At 42.6% G+C, this 7,357-nt stretch overlaps 1 non-coding gene across 1 annotated transcript; it reads left to right on the forward strand.

The window, feature by feature from the left end:
- The first annotated feature begins 3,515 nt into the window (after positions 1-3,515).
- Positions 3,516-3,588, forward strand: trnat-agu (transfer RNA threonine (anticodon AGU)). Its single transcript has one exon. It is a non-coding gene; the product is annotated as a tRNA-Thr (tRNA).
- The last annotated feature ends 3,769 nt before the right edge of the window (positions 3,589-7,357 follow it).

A 7,357-nucleotide genomic window follows, 5' to 3' on the forward strand; every position in this document is an offset into this window, starting at 1 on the left:
AATTGGATGCACTCTCCACTCTCACTGTCTGCATCTGTTTACTTGATTGCTTGATTACATGTGAAGACTCGCATTCCAACCATTAACTTGCAATTGAGTCTTTGTCAATATATCCCGTGTTTGTGAACCCAACTCTCCACTCATCTGACGACAGCTCGTGATACCCAATAACACTTTTGGAATTTACCCTGGTGTTATGAGACTTCTTACTGTGCCCACCCCAGTCCAACGTCGGCATCTCCACATCATAATTTTAATAAGCAAAGGACAGCGATAAGCTGCAAAGCGCTGATGGTAGATATGCTGTTGCAAGGTAAATCTGTCTGGTAATGGGTCACATTTTACCTTTTACACTGACACAGTTATCGCCCAGATCTAGGTCCAAATCTCGGAATAAGTGACAAAGAATCTTCGTGCAGAATTTACTCATTCCCACGAGGTCACAGGCATTGCACACAAGTGAAGAGGGTGGACTGTGCTGTCATGGGTTGTAAGGTGATAGAATTACCGTGAGGGTGGCATGGTGGCGCAGGGGTTAGTACTGCAGTCTCACAGAACCAGGGACCCGGGTTTGATTCCCAGCTTGGGTCTCTGTCAGTGTGGAGTCGGCACATTTTCCCCGGGTCTGTGTGGGTTTCCTTCGGGTGCTCGGGCTTTCTCCCACACTGCGAAAGACGTGCTGGCGAGGTGGATTGGCCATGCTAAATTCTCCATCAGTGCACCCGAACATGCGCCAGAGTGAGGCAACTAGGGGGTTTTGACAGTAGCTTCTATGCAGTATTAATGCAAGCCTAATTGCGACTATAATAAAATAAACTCCTAAACTTTAAAGGCAGCAGTGTGAATGAAATGGAAACAATTATAGAAAGTTACAGCACAGGAAAAGGTTATTAGTCCTGGCGTGCTGCTTTGAAACAACAGTTGTGTTTAGTTTATCAGGAATGAGAAAGAGACATACCAAATTCTATTTTCACCTTGGCCGTGAAAGACTTGACTCTGAACCACTAGACCACCGGCCTCCAGCATAACATGTTCAATATTGTGGTCATTATTTGTGGTCATTTCCCTGTGGTCGTTAATCCATCCTGCCTTGCTTTCTACCACAGACCTTCACTTTTGTTGTTTTTGCCGAGTGACTCCTGACTTTGCAATCAGAAAATTCTGGAAATACTCACATATCATTTAATATTTGGGAAAAACATGAATTATGAAACTTTTCCCTCACTCTGTTGAACGGTATTCGGAAATATTGCTGTCTGGTTTCAAACCGTCGGAGAGAAAGTGATAAGTCTGGTGGCGCGTTTGTTGTATGTTGTCAATGGCTGAACACATCACTGATGTTGAAGCAGATTATGTCATTTTTCAGATGAAAGCTTTTGGGGTGAATGTGCTTTGGAGTGAAAATAAAAATAACAAAAGGAGCGTGGATAAAACAAATTGTAAAACAAGCTGTAACCTGTTGGACTGGTGGACAGTGTTTAACTCTTTCACTGATATTTTGATTACTGGTCAAGAAATGAAGATTTACTGCTCTTGCCCAAACCTTGTAACAAATATCAGTAATTTCACTGTAGAACACATAAATCTTGCCCTCGCCTCGTGTCCTGCCCTTACTGAAGTGAAGAACCTGAGCAAATACAACAGTAAGTTTTCTTGTCATTTCTGGCGGGAAATTCGGAACCAGACGAGGTTGAGGACAGTTTAAATCCTGCTGGTTCTTCATTGCATCTCATTGTCTTTCTGACTGGAGAAGATTTCTGTTTGCTCCAACGTTCAGACTTATCTGATTAACAGACAGACCGGACTCGAGGTACCCAATGGCCCATCCCAAGTTCTTTGCCTCTGAGCTATTTCAGTAGCAATACCGGTAAAATAAATGATTAGCATTTGCATTTCTGGCGGTAGCGGGGCCGAACGGTCTAAAATGTTAGATTTAGGTTCCAAGAGCTGGGGAGGCTGTTCCAATCCCAGCGCTGCGACAAGTGGTTTTAGTTCCGGACACGGCATTGGAGAGTTTCACCTGCGAAGAGGGACTGGATAGACTGCGGCTGATTTCCCCTGAGCAGAGAATGCAGACGGCAGATTTGACTGAGTGTACAAAATTTTGAGTGGCATTGATATGAATAGACGTTTCCCCATAGTAGAGGGGAACATAGATTTCAGGTAGGGAAAAAGAGATTAAGAGAAAATCAGAGAGAGATGACAATTTGGAACACACTGCCTGAAAGGTTGTTAGACACGGGAACTCGAACTCTAAAAACAGTTAAGAACCATTTATTAGAGCACTTTGAACGCCATAATATCACGGGCAATCACACTCGCCGCACCACTGCAGTACAGATCTTTTGCCCATGTGTGAAAAAATGATATAATTAGTTGAGCAGATTGCTGCAAAATTAATGCTTCTTGACATCATGGTTGTTGTCCCCTTTTGTCACATTCCTGATGATCGAGAGCAAACTGGTAGTAATTGTCTTGGTTTGATTTGTCATTTGCCAGGTAGATGCCAGTGATGTAGTTATACTGAAACACCTTGGCTCGAAGCGCATCATGTTCGAGAGCACATCTCTTCTGTAGAATTGCAGGAATATTGCCAGTGCCAAGAGCTTTGCTAGTTTTCAATGCCTTCATATGCATCTCTGTCTTCTAATCAACGCTGCTAGTGCAAATGATTGTGCAATAGCGGGCGCCGCTGTAGTTTCACAGCACCAGGGACCCGGATTCAATTCCAGCCTCAGGTCATTGCACGTTTTCCCCGTGTGCATAAGTTTCTCGCTGGTGTTCCAGTTTCCTCTCACAGTGTGAAGAGGTACAGGCAAGGTGGTTTGGTCACGTATTTGCTGGAATTGCTTATGAGATGATAGAGTGACTGTGTGACTATCTGGCAAAGTTTAGACAATGACCTGAAATGAAAAAATGGGAGAAGAGATAATTAGGGATTAATTGCAAATCCTTCTTTTCAGCTTTTCCGGAGGCCGAACGGTACGGATTCGGCTTTGTGCCCGGGATTGATTCCCAGTCAGGGGGTGAATAACTTTTTGTTTAATTCTTCATTAAATTAAACCTCAACTCACATCTTCTGTAAAGGGAGAAAGAGGGTCAATCTCCAAGCTTAATGAATTATATCGGAGATGGAAAAGTCAGAGATCTAACAACAATAATAATCTCAGAAGAAGAATCACACTGCAGGCACACGGTAAGCATTGGTCACTTCAAGTAACTGGCACATGTCAAATTTTGTCCATTTCAATCCACACATTTTAACTCCCTGCTCTCCCGCTCAGACATTTCCACTTCCATCAAATATCACTCAGCTAAAAATATAGTCAGTTTTAGCCGAGTGATATTTGATGGAAGTGGAACTGTCTGAGCGGGAGAGCAGGGAGTTAACATGTGTGGATTGAAATGGACAGAATTTGACATTTGCCAGTTACTTGAAGTGACCAATGCTGACCGTGTACCTGCAGTGTGATTCTGATTAGTATGCATTTATTGTAGGGGAACTGCTAACGATTGGCTCCATAGCTCAGTGGTTAGAGCACTGGTTTAGTAAACCAGGGGTCGTGAGTTCAATTCTCACTGGAGCCTACGTTTTCGTTCAGTTAATGGCCGCAAGTTACACATGGGAAGTTCAACCCTCAGTCCAATGCCGCATTGATGTCCAGGGCTGTCACTCTCAACTCACCTCTGGAATTCAGCTCCTTTGTTTGAACCAAGGCTTGGAGTGACGACAGGAGCTGAATGATCCTGGTAAAACGAAAACAGAGTTTTGCTGACGAGGTGTTGCTTGTTAGCAATACTGATGATCCGTTCATCACTTTACTGATGAGTGAGAGAAGATTGATTGGGCAGTAATTGGCTGGGGTGGATTTGTCTTGCTTTTTATATACAGGACATACCTGGGCAATTTTCCACATTGTTGGGGAGATGCCACTGTTGTAACTGTACGGTAAAAGCTTGGCTAGGGGAGCGGCAAACTCTGGAGCACTATTGCCGAAATGTTATCAGGGCTCATTCCCTTTGCAGTAGCCAATGCCTCCAACCGTGGAGTGAATTGAATTGGTTGGAGACTGGCATCTGAGATGCTGGGGACCACTGGAGGAGGCCGAGGTGGATCTTCCACTCGGCACTTCTGGCTGAAGATTTCTGCAAATAGTTCAGCCTTATTTTTTCCACTGATGTGCTGGGCTCCACCATCATTGAGGATGGGGATATTTGCGGAGCCTGCTCCTCCAGTGAGTTGTTTAATTGTCCACCACCATTCTCGATCGATGTGGAATGGCTGCAGAGCTTAGGTCTCAACTGTTGGTCGTGGGAGCGCTTAGCTCTGTCTATCATTTGCACGTATAATCCCATGAAATTCTGTTGCAGAATGAACGAGATGCGAATATGTGTACGGTATCAAAATCGAAACGTTCCTTCCCTGTCAGTGCGTCAAGAAATTATCAGCATTTCTTTTTTTAAAGTTGAACATTTGATGACGAAGTCAGAGCAAAGATAACATGGCTGTAACAACAAGGTTCTGTAATGTTGAGCAACGAATTGAAATCATACAGATTTTCCCCACTCGCGGAAAAGTTAACGGAACGTTTCTGCCCAGCTTCGAGCCGTGGAACTTCTCGCACGTGAGACGAATGTGATAACCACTACACTACAGTAACACCTGACAGCACCTGGCCACAAATCGGCCGTCTGCAATGTTCAACTGCGCTGTGTTGCTGCAGGTTCCAATGGTTGGACTGAGAGACCATGTCGCTTAATTCGGGAACATAACCGTTACTTTCAATCTCATTGCTCAACTTATCTTGAACTTCAAAATTTAAAAGCATTCGTCTGGCAGATATCTAAGGGAGCAATGATTTCTACCCATTCATTATTTCAACATTCTCATCTTCCTTCGAATAATCTCAACCTATTGTACTCAGTAATCGAAGCGAATTCCTGCAGATGCTGGAATCTGAAACCAAAAGAGGAAATGCTGGAAAACCTCACAAGCCCCGGCAGCATCTGTAAGGAGAGAAAAGAGCGGGCGTTTCGTGTCCAGGTGACACTTTATCAAAGCTCATTGTACAATTCTACTCAACATTTGTTTCAATATTTAAAATCAATGTAATATTTAACAGATATGTCTTCATTATGAATTGAATATTTCTGAAATTGAATATCACATAATTGCAAACATAACTGACCAACTGAAGGAATCGAGTCACCGGGTAATGCAGATCACAATTTTGAGATTGACCAGTCAGCTTTTAAACAAAGTCAACTACATTTAAATGGAAGGGATTAAAACATTATCTCTGAGTTACACTTGAGCCTTTTTTATTATGGGCGAGAAAATTCAGGTGCATGAATTCCGGCCATCTATAGGAAAGTCCAGTAGACTGGCGCTGAGTCCCGATTCCCTCATCTGCCTGACTGTTTTTTTCGCCCTATTTCTTTGTTGTGAAGAACGATTTTAAAAACGAATCTTCTGGGAAATGAGCGCCATTTCCTATAGATCACTTACAATATCACTTGTGTCAGTCTTCTGGAGCACACTCCACGATTAGATATGTTTCAGATGGTGATTAACCATGTTAGTCTGCACCTAAAACCTATTAAATTCTGTTGTAGAATGCAGGAGTTGCGAATATGTGCACGGTGTCAAAATCGAAATGTTTCTTTCCTGTCAGTGCGTCATAAAAAGGAATAGCATCTCTTATTTCACAGAAAACTTTTGAGGTCGATGTCAGAGCAATGATATCATGGCTGTAATATCGAAGTTCGGAAAATGTTGAGCAACGAATGAAATCATGCAATTTTCCCTCGCACGCCAAGAGAAAGCTTAATGAATATTCCTGCTCGGTTTCAAACCGGGGACTTTTCCCGTGTTAGGCAAACGTGATAACCACTACACTATAGAAACAGCTGGAAGCACACTGCAGCCAATCTGCTTGTTTGCAATGTTCAACTGCGCTGTGCTGCTGCAGGCTCCAATGGTGAGACGGAGAGCCCATGCCACTTTATTCAGGAAGATAACCGTTACTTTCAATCTGATTGCTCAACGTATCTTGAACATCAAAATTTAAAAGCCTTCTTCAGGCAAATATCTAAGGGAGCAATGATTTCTGGCCATTCATTAATGCATCATTTTCATCTTCCTTCGAATAATCTCACCCAATTGTACTCAATAATAAAAAAATACATTACTGTGGATGCCGGAATCGGAAACAAGAAGAGAAAATGCTGGAAAATCTTGCAATGTCTGAAAGCACCTGTAAGGAATGAAAAGGGCTGACGTTTTGAGTCCAGATGACACTGTGTCAACGCTCATTGAGCAATTGTACTCAGTATTAGTCTCATTATTCAAAATTTAGTACCAATGCATTATTTAACACATATGACTTTATTATGAATTGAATATTTCTGGAATTGAATACCACAGTATTGCAAAAATAACTAGCCGACAGAAGGAATCGAGTGAACGGATAATCCAGATCGCAATTTTGAGATTGACCGTAGCCAGCTTTTAAACAAAGTCAACTACATTTAAATGGAAGAGATTCAAGAATTATCTGTCCGTGACACTTGGGCCTTTTTTAACATGGGCGTGAAACATTGAGGGATGAGGGATGTTGATTATGAGCAGAGACTGAGCAGATTGGATTTGTATTCGTTTGAATTTAGAAGGCTGAGGGGGGATCTTATAGAGATCTATAAGATAATGAAGGGGCTGGATAGGGTAGAGGTGGAGAGATTCTTTCCACTGAGAAAGCAAACTAGAACTAGAGGGCACAGCCTCAAAATAAAGGGGGGTCAGTTAAGGACAGAGTTGAGGAGGAACTTCTTCTCTCAGAGGGTGGTGAATCTCTGGAATTTACTGCCCACTGAAGTGGTGTAGGCTACCTCGTTGAATACGTTTAAATCACGGATAGATGGATTCCTGATCGGTAATCGAATTAGTGGTTATAGGGATCAGGCGAGTAAGTGGAACTCATCCACTTCAGATCAGCCATGATCTTATTGCATGGCGGGGCAGGCTCGAGGGGCTAGATGGCCTACTCCTGCTCCTATTTCTTATGTTCTTATGTTCTGTGAAATGTGCGCTATTTCCTCCAGTTCACTTACAGTATATATTGTATCTGTCTTTTTGAGCACGCACTGCTGTCAGATATTTCAGATGGTGATTAACCATATTAGTCTGCACCTATAAACCCATTAAATTCTGTTGTAGACTGAACGAGATGCAGATATGTGCTCGGTGTCAAAATCAGAACGTTTCTTTCCTGTCAGTGCATCGAAAAAAAGCGCAGCATCTCTTATTTTACAGAAAACATTTGAGGCTGATGTCAGACGAATGATAACGTGACTGCAA

This window comes from Mustelus asterias, unplaced genomic scaffold (assembly GCF_964213995.1).
Source record: "Mustelus asterias unplaced genomic scaffold, sMusAst1.hap1.1 HAP1_SCAFFOLD_155, whole genome shotgun sequence".
NCBI classification, from domain to species: Eukaryota; Metazoa; Chordata; class Chondrichthyes; order Carcharhiniformes; family Triakidae; genus Mustelus; species Mustelus asterias.